Raw genomic sequence first — 16,088 nt, 5'->3', positions numbered from 1 at the left:
CAAAAATAGAAGAAACCTAAGAGGGAGGCATATCTACTCCATATCTGACAAGAAATTGCTTTGACAACTTCCTTGACAAGTAGTCATCTATCTTCCACATCAAGTTCCAGTTATGGTGAATTCCCCACCTGTATAGACCTTTTTGCTTTAGAATAGGGATAAAAATGTTATGAAGGGGAACTAGGTGGTGCCATAATGCCCAGAGCACCAGGCCTGGAGTCAAGAAGAGCCATCTTCCTGAGTCCAAATCTGGCCTCAGACACTAGCTGTGTCACCCTGTGCAAGCCACTTAACCCTGCTTGCCTCAATTTGTTTATCTGTAAAATGAACTGGAGAAGGAAATGGTAAGTCACTCCAGTATCTTTGCCAAGAAAAACCAAAATGGGGTCACAAAAAGTCAGACACGACTAAAATGACTAAACTTTGAAAATATTAGGAAATTTTTCTTTATATCAAGCCAAAATCTACATCCCTGTAACCTCTAATCATTGTTACTCTTTCAGCCCACTGAGGTCAAGAAACAAGGATGGTGAAGATGATGATGATATTAATAATTTGACCTTGGTACAACTCCAAGAGCAGGGTGAGTGGCAGGGATCAAATGTGTCTCATGCTGATCCCACATGATTTTGATTTCCTTTGCTAGTGTCTGGTGTTTGTTTGGCTTTTGTTAAGCTTTTCATTCCAACACCTGGGAGATTCTGAGCATTTAATATAATGACAACTATTTTAAAATATTACTATTATTACACCCTCAAAGTCTAACCCATTGTCCATGCTGGGAACCAGGGAGAAGGGGAACGACAAAATGGGGAAACGCCAGTAAGGATAGGCTACGGTGGGAACTTCGTGAACTCTGAGAGTGTTATAGCAGCTGTGAAGGCCTGGAAGGAACCCTGAAATGCTCTCAAATTGGGGTCTGGTGATACACCAAGCGATTGCATTATCACCTTAGTCAGTGAAAAAATGCCCCTAAGACTCAAAGAATTAGGTGGGGTAGCACAGAGTAGCAGGCTGATCGTATCTGAAACTTTTGTGATGATCAGATTTATGCAGAGGATAAAGGAATGGTTTTCCTTTTGTTATGGTGTCAGAAGGAAAGATATGCCAGAACAAATCAGAAATGCCAATCCCCTCAGCTGCTACAAAACAGAGTAGATGCCACCAAGCACTTAAATGAGCAAGGACGCACCATATGGACCGATGGCTTGAATACTTTCAACGTGCACCAACGCCATATTGTATCACATTTCCCCCTTCTCTATCTTGCAAGGCTTCTTCCTTTTTCTCCATGCTATCCCTACACTCCTGTTGGTTTTTTTTATTTAAATGTTTCCCGTGGTTTCTGTTCTTCTCATTTTTAGGTACAGGTCTCATCATTTCCAGGCAACACCATTTTTTGTCAAAATCACCCTTACCTCCAAATCATACAACACATTGCTGACCACAGCAAAGCAATTATGAAAAATGACTTCCTCTCCAAGCCTCTAGGCCTAGAGGAAATAAAGGATTAAACAACTAAAATGTGAGAAGGGCAAGCTGAAGAACCTTTGGTCATTGAAAGTCTTCACTCAGCGAGGTCCGTGGCAAAGTGAATAAAGAACTGACCTTTGAATTAGGACAGCTTGAGTTTAATTTCCACATACTGACTGTGTGACCCTGGGCAAGTCACCTGAGGCAACTCTCTAAGGTTCTACATTGCAGAAAAGGCATGAGAATTTTCCTCACTCAAGAATTCCCTACCAATGAAACTGCAGGTCTTATCCCAATCTCCAAAGCTGTGACTGAATACGAAGGGAGGAAATAAATATTTATTAAGTGCCTACTGTGTGCCAGATTTGGCACTGTATTAAGCACTTTACAAATATTATCTTATGTGACTCTCACAACAACCTTGGGAAGTCGGTGATATTATTATCCCCATTTTATAGATGAGGAAACTGAGGCCAACGGAGGTTAAGTGACTTGCCCGGGATCACACAGCAGTAAGTGTCCAAGGCTGAATTTGAATTCAAGTCTTCCTGACTCCAGGTTCAGCACTCTACCCACTATCCCACTTAGCTGTCTCTAAGACTTATTGATATCCTGAAATCAAAGCTGAAAGGGAAGAATACATTTAAAGTAATTAACCTCTCTGTGATACCAGCCTGAACGTGCACACTGGGGAACCATAACAGATTGGGAAAGTCTCCTAACAAAAATCCATACAATATTTTTTAATTAAATTGTACTTTCAAACAAAAATCCATCTTCTCTCCCTCCCATTCTCCCCTATACACACATATACACTGAGGAAGCAAAGAGAACAAAAACCCTTGATACAAAGTCACAAACCCATAGTAATATATAGTCAGACAAAACCAATTCCTGCATTGATCATGTCCGAAAATATATGTCTCAATCTGCACTCTAAGCCATTCTCCATCAGGAGGTTGGCAACCTATCTTATAATGATTCCTCTGGAACTGTGCTTGGGCCTGGCCTTTGTGTCAGAGTTCCCAAATCTTTCAAAATTGTTCATCCCTGCCATATTGTCATTCTGACATTTTTTTTCTCCTGGTTATGTTCCCTTCACTCTGCATCAGTTCATACAAGTTTCCCAGTTTTCTCTGACACCATCCCCTTCATCATTTCTTACAGCACAGCAATATTCCATCATATTTATACACCATAATTTGTTCAGCCATTCCCAAATTACCAAGCATTCCTTCAGTCTCCAATTCCTTGCCACCACAAAAAGAGCTGCTATAAATACTTTTGTGCACATAAAACCCAGGCAATACTAACAAAACATAGGACCCATCACCCTAACATTCAAATAGAAAGATTTAACATTTTTCTTGTTAAAAACAGGAAAGAATAATAAACATTCTCAGAGCATATAATGAATAGGCAAAAACCTACAGAAACATTTTTAACAAGCTGACATCATCTTATTGAGCAATAATAAAGGATGGTAAGAGGTAAACACCAAAAGAGTTGCCACATATAAATCCAAGTGGGTTACCTCCTTATGGCATGATCTACTATGAAATGACTAAAATCCAAGAGTGCAATCCAAAAGCCTTCCATGGATGAAATCCACATCAACTCAATGTTTCAACAAAGGAATGTTGAATAAATGACCAAGTTGGACAAGTTTATAGAAACGGAGAGCCTTGTGATGGCAATTTTGGAGCAGGTCCTGACCACCCCAAATTACAGAAGGGTCAGCCTTGAGGATCTTGAACTATTGATCAATAATACCATGCCCTCTATCACTGCAGGCTCTCTAAATTTAGCACTTATTGAAGTTGACCATGATTTGATGCTTGAATTTTTTGGCAGAAGCTTAATATTTTTAATAGATTGAGAGATGTCAAATTTACATGGCACAAGTAAGACCTCAACCTATCTTTGAGAACTAATCAATAAATTGTTCTGTTATCAGAGCATTACTGCAGGCCACATTGTTATTTATCCATGATGACTCAAACATAGACATTGACTCATAAAAACTTAAAAACTAAGTTTTTAATAGATGTTTTTATACCAAATATTCACAGTGTCCGAGCTAAATGGAATGAAATGTTAACAGAAGACAATGCCTGAGTCCAGGCATTTTCACTGGCCATCCCCCACTCCCTGAACGTTCTCCTCTTCATCTTTCCCTCCTGGTTCCCAGGCTTCTCACAAGTTCCAGATAAAATCTGACCTTCTATGGGAAGTCTTCCCTAATCCTTCTTAATTCTACTACCTTGTCCTTGTTGATTATTTCCTATTTATCTTGTATACGGCTTATTAATAAGTAGTGTCTTCTCGGTTAAATTGTGAGCTCCTTGAAGGCAAGGTCTCTTTTTTTGCCCTTCTTTGTATCCCTAGTGCTTAGCATAGTGCCTGAAATGTGGTAGGCACTTCATAAATGTTAGTTGACTGACCAAAATAAAAATCACATGGGATCAGCATGAGCTAAATTTCAATCCCCATCATTGTCTGTTACTGGATATGCACCAAGGATGCTTTTAATGAACCTACAGAAAATGAGTTTATATCCTAATACTTTTATTCAACTACAAAAAACAGTTATTTTATCCATCTATATAATATCCATAAAATATTAAATAATAAATTGAATAAATTAAATTATAAAGTATAATAATAGACTAGCATCCCTGGATGATTTCTGTCTGAATTCCACAGAAAAAGATGAGAAGAATTCTGTGGAGACTCTCCTGGGATGTTTGAGCCCCTATTGTCTATACATGGCAATTCTTTTTGGATGCCCTAGGACTGTGAGGATCCACTAAAGGAAAAAAGAATTTTTTTTCCTTTTATTTCCAACTGTAATTGGGCAGCCAGTTTTCTAGCGTTTCCTTCACATGTGAAAACACTTCCTTTGGGATAACTTTGCATGGTTAAAAGTTTATATATTGATGTGTGTACTAAATTACTGTATGCAACGTGAGTATGTACCCAGTTTACTGTACCCGAATTACTTTACTCAATATGAGTAGTGCCTAACAATTTGTCTAGTGCATAATGTGGGAGCTCATCTATTTTTTTTAGCTTTCAAGCATACCTAGACCATTTGCCTTACTCTGATATGACTCTAGACAGTTTGTCTGAGATCCTAAAATCTATAATCTTATGATCACAGGGAAGTGGAGAGAAGGGGAGGTAAGTTTCTCACCTCCCCCTTCTCCCCTAAGCTATGTAGCTTTTCAATCAGAAATGCTTGACCAGTAGAGAGATACTGCATCCAGCAGCAAGCTGTGCCACAGATTTCGAACAGACACAAATACAGAGAGACGCAGAAACAGAGAAACAGTCACTCAAGGGAGGAAGCAGTTTCAAGGAACGTGACCTCTGGCAACAGAGAAGAGAGCTGGTTGTAGACTCAAGAGAGGGGCAGATCCTGGGAGCACAACTAAACAACCCATGGCAGAGTTTGGAGAAGACTGCACCAGGAGAGAAACAGCTCCAGTGTTGGGACTTGCCTTGGCACATATATGTTCTTTACATGTGTACCTCACTACCATTATAATCTAAGTTTGTGCCCACCATTCCCATAGATGCTGTGTGTGTTTAGAGGAGACTGTTTCCCCAGGTTTGTGGAAGGAAGGGATGTTTGTAACTACTATTCTTACTACGCCATTTGAGTAAATGATGTTGCTTTGAGCTAAGTCAGTCTACCGGTTGATTGCTAAGGGGAAGCACACCCGGTGGAGGCTTGTGAGTTATAGTGTTAGAAGTATGACCCCACAGAAGAACTCTCAGACCCTGAGAATAGCCACTCCCCTCTGCGGACCCAATCCACAAGTAGGAATATATGTCAGGGTAATGGTCCAGAGTGAACTTGTGGTCTCAAGGCTACATGTGGCCTTTTAGGGCCTTGGGTGCAGCCTTTTGACTGAGTCCAAGTTTTACAGAACAAATCCTTTTATTAAGGGGATTTGTTCCGTGAAGTTTGGATTCAGTCAAAGGGCCACACTTGAGGACCTAGAGGGCCACATAGGGCCACAGATTCTCCACCCTTGATCCAGACAGAATACTACATTCCATTACTCCAATACAAAGCAATCTTCTCATCCACAAATCATTAAGTATAAAAGAATAATGGTAAGATCAGGTCTCCCCCTCTACTTCTGTCTGAAACGCATCGAAAGGGATGAGAAGAATGAAATAACAATGATGATGATGGTGACAATGATAACAATAACTCACAATCTATAATGCTTAAAGTTTGCAAAATGCCTTCCTTACAACAGCTCTGTGAGGTGGGCAGTGTATGTGTACTCATTCCACCCCTACGTGATTTTAAAGATGAAGAAACTGAGACTCTGAGAGGTTGGCTGGCCCATGACCACAAAGGTAATTGTTCCAAAAAAAAGTTCTTTGTAAAGAGTCCCATAACAATGGAAATTCATAGCACCGCAGTACTTCCAGTTATCAGTATTTTTGTTTTATGTAATTTTGAGGAAGTCATTGAATTTCAATGAGCCTCTTTTTCCTCATCTGTTGAATGAAAGAGAGTTGGACAAGAGTATCACTAAATTCCCTTCTGGCTCTAAATCTATGCTCCTGTACCATCTGCTTCATCTCCCAACTCTCTCACCACTTGTTGAGGCATCCAAAAGATCCTCAAGTCTCATCTTGCAAATACTCCATCTGTAAAATCCCTCCTAACCTTTCCAGGCCACAATTTTCTCCTCTGCAAAGTAAGGTAGTTGGACTAGAAGCCCCCTGCATCTCTAGAGCTATTATCCTATGAACCCCAATATCTACTCTTTTTTTAGTCCCATAATTCCAACATTTGAAGGGTTACAGTAGGACCTCCCAAACCACTGTTTTCTACACTAGCTGCACCCCTCCTTAGTCGTTCTTCCTCATTGACTCATCACAAACAATCCCTCTAATTGCAGATAATTGCATAACTTGTCACTCAAACACTTCATCCCAAACACACCCCTCTACTTCTTTCTTTATTCAGAAAACTCTCTCTGGTCAGTTGTGAATATACTCAGGGGCTGGGACAAACTATAATCACCAGCATCAAAAATATTTTTTTGGCTGGGGGTGGGGGTGGAATAACTACCAATTACAGGCAGTTACTGGCCCCTTTCACTTCCTTGAACAGCTGTCTGCCTTTCAAAAGAGGGGCCCGGAGAGTTAAAAATAGCCCCCTAACAGGTCTTGCCACCTCTGATCTCCACTCTCTCCAATCTATTCTGTCTTTGCTCCCAGGTGAGTCTTCCAAAAGCAAAGCTCTAATCCTCACTCCCTTATACCCAGACCTTAGATTGGCATTCAAGGTCTTAGAATCAACCCTAATTAGGAAGAATTTTTTTCTTGTGTGAAGTCTAATCTTTCCCTCAAAAGAAATCTTTATAACAAATCAAAAATTGTCTTTGCTCTGGAATATTATCCTCCACATCAATTTTATTTGCATCTTGAAATTCTACCCATCCTACAAGACCCAATTTGTGTTCTCTCTTGCATAAGGCTTTTCCCCATTCAAGAGGGATTTCTTCCCCTTTCTAAATCTCACAACACTTTGTCCTTCCTATTCTAAATCTGTGAAACTACTGAAGCTTTTCCTAGTGTCCAAAGAAAGAGAGACAGAGATAGAGACAGAGACAGAGATAGAGAGAGGCAGACAGAGAGCTGATTCAATACATGCTCATGATTAAGTCTACAACTAATGCTCCAGTTGATCACTAATACAATATTGCTGTTACTGTCTGCAGTGATCTGATTCTGCTCACTTCACTCTGCATCAATTCATATAGGTCTTCCCAGGTTCCTCTGAAACCATCCCCCTGGTCATTTCTTATAACATACCAGTATTCCATCAAGTATATACTGCAACCTGTATATCCATTCATCAATTTTGGGGGATTTTCTCCATTTCCAATTTCTTGCCACCACAAAAAGAACTGCTATACATATTTTTGTACATATAGGTCCTTTTCCTTTTTCTTTGATCTTTGAAATACAGACCTAGTTGTGGTATTACTAGGTCAAAAAGTATACACAGTTTTATAGCCTTTTGGGCATAGTTCCAAATTGTTCTCCAGAATGATTAGATCAGTTCACAATTCAACCAACAGTGAATTAATGTCTCTGCTTTTCCACAACCTCTCCAGCATTTGTCAGTTTCCTTTTCTGTCACATTAGCCTATCTGATAGGTATGAAGTAGTTATTTTAATTTGTACTTAAATAAATTCAATTTTTAACAAAGAACAGGAAATGTAAAACTGTAATGAAGAGGTTTAAAATGTAACTTCATTCCATATTTTGGGTAGTTAAGGGAAAGGAAGAAAGAGGGGAAATTAAGAGTGAAGACTAGAAGAGAGAGAGAAAGGATTCAAGAGAGGGTAAAAAGACAGGAGAAGTAGGGAGAGAAGAGTGAAGACAGAAATATAAAGAAAGGAAAAAGGAGAGAATAAAGTAGAGGTAGAGAAAGGCAGAGGTAGAGATCAATAGATTCAGAGGTAAGAGTCCATACAAACATACTACTTCTTTCCTACCATTCACTTGGACTATGGGCTAAATGTTACCAACTGTTAGAACTTTTTAAAAAAAATTATCCAATTAACTCATTTTCACAGCTCTTTATTCTTTATCCTTTTACTTTCAAAGTCTCAACCTCAGATGGACAGCACAAACTTGGGGGGACCCTCTAACTCAACTTCTTTCATTCATAAAGTAAAGGTAGCTGTTTCAAGGACAGATGAAATCAAACTTTTGGTCACATTAGTCAAGTCTTAGACTAAAGGTTCTCCACCTTTGCTCAAATTTCTGGACCATGGACTTAAATAACTCTTTTGACAAAGGATGGATTTCACCTAACAAAGACTGTTAAAAATGTGTAGAAATAGTGACAGAGACAGAGACAGAGACAAAGACAGAAATAGTGATGAGAATCTGATATGGACGTGGATGTAGACATAGAAACAGATGCATCCTTAGAGGCAACTAAGTGGCACAGTAGGGTGCTTGAACTGGAGTCAGGAAGACCTAAATTCAAATCAGCCTCAGGCACTTACTAGCTGTGTAACTTCTTGCCTCAGTTTCCTCAACTTTAAAAGAGAGATAAAAGCATCTACCTCCCAGTGTTGTTCAGAGAATAAACTGAGATAGTATTTGTAAAGCACTTAGCACAGTGCCTGACATAGTAGACCCTATATAAATGATTTTTTCCCCTTCCCATATAAATGATATAGATATACATAGAGATATGCTTTGAGTCTCACAAATCTCATCAAAAGGGTACTGAACTAAAAGAGCAGATGGAAGGAGAAAATCACCTCTTATTTCTACCGAGCTAGATAGCTATGATATGATGTTGGTGGGGAGGGGAAAGAGAAGAAAATCACTAGAAATATTCAGAAATTGACAGGAGATAAAAATCCAAGAAAGGAGTCAGCAATAAAATACCTGGTATCAGATGTCATCATCATCATCATCATCATCATCATCATCATCATCATTATAGTTTGCATTTATGTATCACTCATCTGATCCTCACGGCAACCCTGGGTGTTAAATACTATTATTACCTCTATTTCACAGATGAGAAAACTGAGGCAGACAGAAACTAAGTGACTTGGCTAGGATCACACAGCTAGTAAATTTCTGAGACAGATTTTAAATTGGTCTTCTTGACCCCAGGCCCACTACATCAACTAACCATGGCTAACTAGAGATCCTAGTGTAAAGAGATGAGTCCAAGACAAATAGCTAGTGTGGCTTTATGAGGGCATACTTTATTTGAAAGGAATAGAAAGAACATTGACTCTGGGGTCAGAAAACCTGGATTCGAATCCCAGCTTTGATACTCACTATAGCATCCTTGAGCCTTAGTTTCTTCATCTGTAAAATGAAAGGGTTGGATTGGAGGGCAACTGGAATCCCTTCCAGCTAGGCAGACCAATGGATAGAGCACCAGGCTTAGAGTCAGGAAGACCTGAGTTCAAATGCAGCCTCAAACACTTACTCTGTGTGACTCCAGACAAGTCACTTAACCTTGTTTGCCTCAGTTTCCCCATCTATAAAATGAGCTGGAGATGGAAATGACAATCTACTCCAGCATCTTTGCCAAGAAAACCCCAAATGGGGTCATGCAGAGTTGGACATGGCTGAAATAAATGAAGAATCCCTTCCAACTCTAGGTGTATGATTCTATTAGATGTGATTTTTTTAAATTTCAGAATTCATAAAGGAAGGGGAAAAAGAGTAGTATATTTTAAGATATGCTCATTTAAGAAAATCCAGAGGAGGAACAGCATCATGGCAGAAGGCATTTGAATAAAGATCAACAAAAAATGAAAGAAAAGTTATGCTGTTCTGGAAACATGCTTCAGTTCACCTAGACAGAAGAAAAAAAAATGAGAAATATGGGAAACATCACAAGTCTAGCTTCTCTTAATAATCATTTCATCTTTCAAAAGGAGGAAACAAGAAGAGGAACTGCTATCTTGGATCTGATTCTGACCAATCACAATCAATCACCAAGCATTTATTAAGCACCTACTATATGTGCTAGAGACCTAGGGATTCCAACACAAAGAATAAAGCAGTCCCTACTCACAAAGGATTTATATTCCAACGAGGAAGGTAAGAAGTTGATAAGAAATGTATACACAACAAAAATACGCAAAGTGAACAAATACAAATATATAATTAATAATTAATAAAGATTAAATAAATTAAAGTTTTAATAAAAATAAATAAAAATTAAAATAAAAATATTAATAAAATAATATAAAATAAATAATAGGTAATGAATATTATGATATATAAACACAATGTAATTTGGGAGGGAGGGCACTAGTAGTTGGAGGCATCAAAGAAGGCTTCATGCAAAAGATGGCACTTGAGCTGCCTTGAAGAGAGGGATCCCATGAGACAACATTATGGAGGGAGTGTATTCCAATAAGGAAGTATTAATTAATGAAGTAAAAATTATATAAACATTGGGAAAAATAATTTCTCCATCTTAAAATTCACGTTAGAGAAGGAGAGAAATGAAGAGAATAGAATAGCAAATTTCAAAGGGAGTAGAGAAAAGAGAATAAGTAGGATCCCATGTGCTAAAATTCTAAGGGGTAAGTCAACACAGAAGGGATGGGAAACTGTCAAGGACGGAAATCTGAAGCCACAAACAAAGAGATGAGAAGACTGATATCCAAAGAGGGAAAAGGACTTGACCAAAGTCACATGGCTAGTAAATAGAAGAGTTGGGATTTGAATCCAGGAGCTGTGACTCAAAATCTAGAGCCCTTTTTTGATGCCCCATACTGCCTCTCTATACCAAGGGTCACAAATACACTGCCCAGGGACTACCATTGCAGCGGCCTTCAACCCTCCAAGAATGACCCAAACCATATTAAAACGTAGCTCCTATCTGATTTTAATGGGTTGGTGTATTTAAAAAAAAAAAAAAGAATACAAACATGTGTGGTTTTCTAAGTCAATATGTGGCCTGTGGAGGAGATCCTCATTATAGGGCTTAGCGGCCCTAATTTCTGTTTGAGTTTGATACCACTGCTCTCTAGCATGTTGCCTCTCAAAATAAGATTCACTCCCAACTTTCAGGGATTTCAGAATTCAAACTAGTACAGGGCTACCCTCATTAGATTTCCAGTCCATTGCCGTAACCATCTGGCTAAACTACCCAAGTATGAGACAGAACAACGTTCTGGCCTGGGGCCCTGAATACTATGAAAATGATATATTGTGGTACATTCATTTTGAAATCCAGCTACTCATTTTGTACATTTCCCTGGAAATTCCAAGGATGGACAGCTTGCATTCCAGCCAATGAAAGCATTCAGGCAATTTTTTTAAAGTTCTTTAGTATTGGAAAATTTTCACTTGGCCTTATCAGCCAACAAGCTGAAGTTACAATTTAAGTCTCAAATTTCACCCTTGCAACGCATTGAAGTTCACTTAGCACTGGACTGGGAGGTGGGAGTGGAGGCTACTGGGCAAAATGCTTTCTGGCCTTGCTACTTAAATATTTTAGGCCAGGATGATTGAATCCCGAATTTTCTGTATTGTTTTACCATTTGCAAGGTGCTTAGTTCATAGAATGCCTGGGCATGGAGGGTGGGGGGTGGGGAGAGAGGCAGAGAGAGTACAAATATTATTGTCCTCATTTTGCAGATGAAGAAACTGAGTCTCAGAGAGCTTGAGTGTCCGACCTGCAGATCTAAGTATCAGAACCAGGACTCCAAACCAGGAGTCCATGCCTCCCCAACTCCTAGTCTACTGCTCTGTCCACTATTCCACACTGCCTCTCTGTGGAAACAACCACAGGAAAATGTGACCTGAAATAACCTGTACTTTTCAACCCTAACTTGGGCCCAATCAAATGAGACATTTCTATGCAGGTGTGAGTCATTCTAAGTCATCACATCTCACCTGTACGGTTGTAATAATTGTCAGTCTTCCTGCAAAATGGGCATAACAATGCCTACATTTAGAGTAGTACATAGGGAGCTTGCCTCAGAGTCAGGAATAGTTAGGGTCCCTCCTACTTCTGATGAATAATAGTTGTGTGACCCTGAGCAAGTCCCTTCATTTCCCAGTGCCCAGGCAGAGATGTTAGAGAGCTCTAATAATCTGATTGTTCATTTTTTTTGTGTAAATCAGGGCTTGATCAATCAATCGATTGATTGTCTAGACTTAACGTACCACTGACCACCCTAGCTCCCACTCCCTGAAGGCCAGTTATGTTATATCTGACCCTTCCCTCAGGGTTCTCTGGTACCTTTAAGGGGGCCTGGGGTATCTAAGCTCTCTGTCAATGGCTCCAGGACCCACTGATAATGTTCCTCTAACTATAGGAGGTGGTCCCCTGCACCCCAGTTCTATTTAACCACTAATAGTCAAATTAGCTTTTACAAAAAAAATAATAATTCAAAGGTATGTTGAAAAACATACAAACAATTTAATTTACCAATACATGGGACTTAATCCCATCCTGGACCTTCTCAGTCTCTAGGTTGCTAATTTAGCTCAGTTTATCAGTTCCATTGAGGGTAATTTACAAGCCTCAAACCCATAGGTGAGTTAGGGGGGTTGCCTACCCCAACCATGTAAAGATTTCACCCATTGGAGTGGGCAGATGAGAACAGTCTGTTCCAACAGCCATGAAGGCTTCTGAAGCAGGCCCTGTGGAGAGCTTAGAGCTTGGTCAGACATGGAAGACACCAAGGTCATCCGCTGCATCCCAGGACATCACCAGTCATCTTGACTTTTGTGCTGCATTGGAATTTGATGACTCTGGAAGAGAGAGTGAAGCTGATGACTTTGTGCAACTCTGCCACACTTAAATCGAATTCACGTGAGAATCAAACTGTGATGTCATTGGTCTTCTTCAAAAATGAAAGACAAACAACAGCTCAGTTCCTACAGAATATAGTCCCAAGTTCCAAATCCAATCTCACTTCCACCATAGGCTCAAGTTCCAGGCAGGTTCCTAGCTGCAACATCCTACCTGGAATCTATGCTATAATATCACCATGGTTTGAACTCCCATGTCCAGTGGGGACTACTGTCAGCACCTAAAACTGAGAAAGTCGAACAGTTTTGAACAAGACAAACACCCCAAGGACAGGGTAAAAAGGAGAGCTGGGAAAAGAAGGAAGCCCTCCTTCTCCCCCTCCCCCACTCCCACTGGTTCAGTTCAAGTTCAGTTCATTTCATGGTGCCCAAGCTGTGAGTAAACTATGTTCTTAGCCTTCTGGACTCAGCAAGAAAGAGAATACAAGAAAGAAAGAGTTAGTCTGGTAGGTTTTTTTAAAAAAAAAAAAAAACCTTTCTGGCTACATGATAAGAAAATTCAGAGAGGCCTCCACGTTAGGAAATATGGGCATGTTCCAAACTCCTCATTTTGTTAAGAAAGTAATGGAGAAAATATTGATCATACAGATTGAACCTAAAATTCTGTTGTGTGTACATGTTTGTTTGTTTCTTTGTTGTTGTTGCTGTTTTTGTTGTTTTCAGAGAGCCAGTTGATAAACATTTGCCAACATACCCCTGACCACAGGACACTCCTGAAAATTCTAAATTGCAGAGAAAGTACCAATATGCATTGGAAGAAGGAGTTTCCTCCCTGACCAATAAAGTCACAGGGCCAGTCCCATCCCATCCTATGCAAAGATTTACATAAACTGACTCAAAATGAAGTAAACCAAACAAAGAAGACAATATATTTGACTCCAATGGAATAAATGGAAAAACCCCAAAACCAGAAAATGAACTGTGTAATTATAATGACCAAGCCTGGCCCCAAGGAAGATACAGAAGAATGCTCCCTTCTCACAAGCAGGGGACTATGGATGTGGAACACTGCATTAATTGCCAGGTATACAAGAGTACCAGACTAATGGGTTAGTTAGTTTTTGCTAAACTGCCTTTTTCCCCACTTCTCTTTTCTATGTTTTGTTAGAAAGGATGGCTCAATGGAGAGAAGAGTGGGGAGAGATAAATTTGGAATTGAAAATGATGTTTAAAAAATCCAGTTCCCTGGGTTCTAGCTTCATCATTTATAAAATGAAAGAATTAGACTAAATGTCCTTGCAGGTCCCTTTCAATTCTAGATCTAGGAGTCTATGAATAAGTTTTTAAAAAGAAATAGAATCTTCACACAATTGCCCACTTACATGAACTGAGTGTTCATAGCCTACCACCATACATGTCAGAAGGCAGGTTCTTCCCCGGGACCTCTAATTCCCCCTACCTGCACCAGTATTCCTCTTCTCTTCTGACCTTATCCTCTTCCCAAGAGGCTGGATTCTTAGCCCAGCTGAGATCACTTTCCTAAATAAGGCAAACCTCCCAGCCATTTGAGACACACCCACCCATTCATTATTTGAGGGAAGGCACAATCTAGGGAGGCTAATTACATGAGCACTCCAAGGTGCTGATAGAAATGGGTTCCATTGAAATGCTTTCCTGGCAGACCTGTCTGTAGGATGATTTCATGTGCAGAGACACTAGCTCACATACATATACGCACACACACTCACAACACACGTACATCTATAATGGCAGACTGACAAGCGTTTGGAGATTGTGGGAAAATTTCCGGTGGCTTTCTAGGAACGATCTTGATTTAAGACATTCTGAGACTATAAACCATTGGAATGTCCCATAAATTCCAATATTTTGACCAGTGGTAGATAAATGGTCCAGTCAAGTCAGTACACATGACAATAAATTAATATTTCATGTGAAAAGGGTGGAGAGTCACAAGAGATGGTCACAAATACAGAGCAGGCAAAGGCTTTGGAGCTCATACAGTCTAACCTGAATTGAGGACCAAATGAGATAATGTATGTGAGTCTCAAAGCCATATATAAATACATAGCTCTTGTTATGTTAGGATTTGGAGGGGGAAGAGGACATTAGGGTTATCATTCTAGAACAACACCCTCAAAAATTTTAGAGAGGACGAAATGGAGAATGAGAGAAGTTATTTCCTCAAGGCTGTACATAGTGGCATGTGGCCACCACACTCAAGTGGTTAGGCTCCCCCCCCCCCAATTACTTTGTGGCACCTAGGCAACTAGGTACCTCCAGCAGAATGGAAACTCCTTGAGGGCAGTTTATTTTGTCTCCTAGGTACCTAGGACAGTGCCTGGGACATAGTGAGCCCTACTTAATTGTTAGGGGCGGTCGGCCCTAGACGCCTGAGCGGATAGGAACCTCCCTGGGAGTGAGAGCCCCCAATCCCAGAAAGACACGGCTCCCTACACGGGGTACGTGTAAGGATGGGATTGGGCGAGACTCTTTGCTCCATACAGGTGGCAGGTTTCGCCCTCGGGGCGGATTGGGGTGGCCACCCGGAAGACAGACCCTATATAGACCAACGCCCCAGCTTGCTCGGGGGATTCCTCCGCAATTAATAAAACATATGCCTCCCGAAGCAGTGTCTGACTGAGTCCCTGCCCGCCATCCCCCGGGGAGGGAATCCGGAGACGTCCGAAGCGGAACCCACCGAGAGGAGCTCGCTCGGGGTCCGGCAATAGAACCGGACACTTAATCAATTCATTTGAACTGAATCAGTCCCATCGAGTTGTCTGAGGCATATTTAGAGGCTGGGACATTCTCATGGTCATATTTCTAGTAAGCACCCTGAGGTGGGATTTGTCCCCAGGTCTTCCTAACTCCAGTTACAGTGTTAGACGGAAAACTAAGTCAAAAGTACAAAATCACAGACAGACTCAAAAGGGGAATGAGAAAAAAAATACATTTTTTGTTTATTAGGTATTCATTTGTTTGGTTCTACTTTGCTAAAGTGTAAAGTATAATATGCTAAGCATTTTATGTATGATTTTATCCCTTATTTTGTACACTTGTTTGTTTATTATGAGGTTTATAATTGTTTTAAGAAAGAAAGAAAAAAGAAGGAGGGCATGGAAAGAAGGAAGGAAGGCAGGAAGGAAGGAAGGACATAGAGACAATGAGATGGAGATATGTACCCAGTTGAGCACTTAAGAAAAATGGCCAGCTATGGAAGGAGATACAGGACCTGGGAGTTAGAAGTCGTAGGTTCTATTTCTGGGCCCAGCATTTACCATGAGCAATTTATCTA

Source organism: Vombatus ursinus, unplaced genomic scaffold (genome assembly GCF_900497805.2).
Source record: "Vombatus ursinus unplaced genomic scaffold, bare-nosed wombat genome assembly UNPS02000546.1, whole genome shotgun sequence".
In the NCBI taxonomy this organism is placed as follows: domain Eukaryota; kingdom Metazoa; phylum Chordata; class Mammalia; order Diprotodontia; family Vombatidae; genus Vombatus; species Vombatus ursinus.
The sequence above is the reverse complement of the archived record's forward strand: the minus strand, read 5'-3'. Positions refer to the sequence as shown.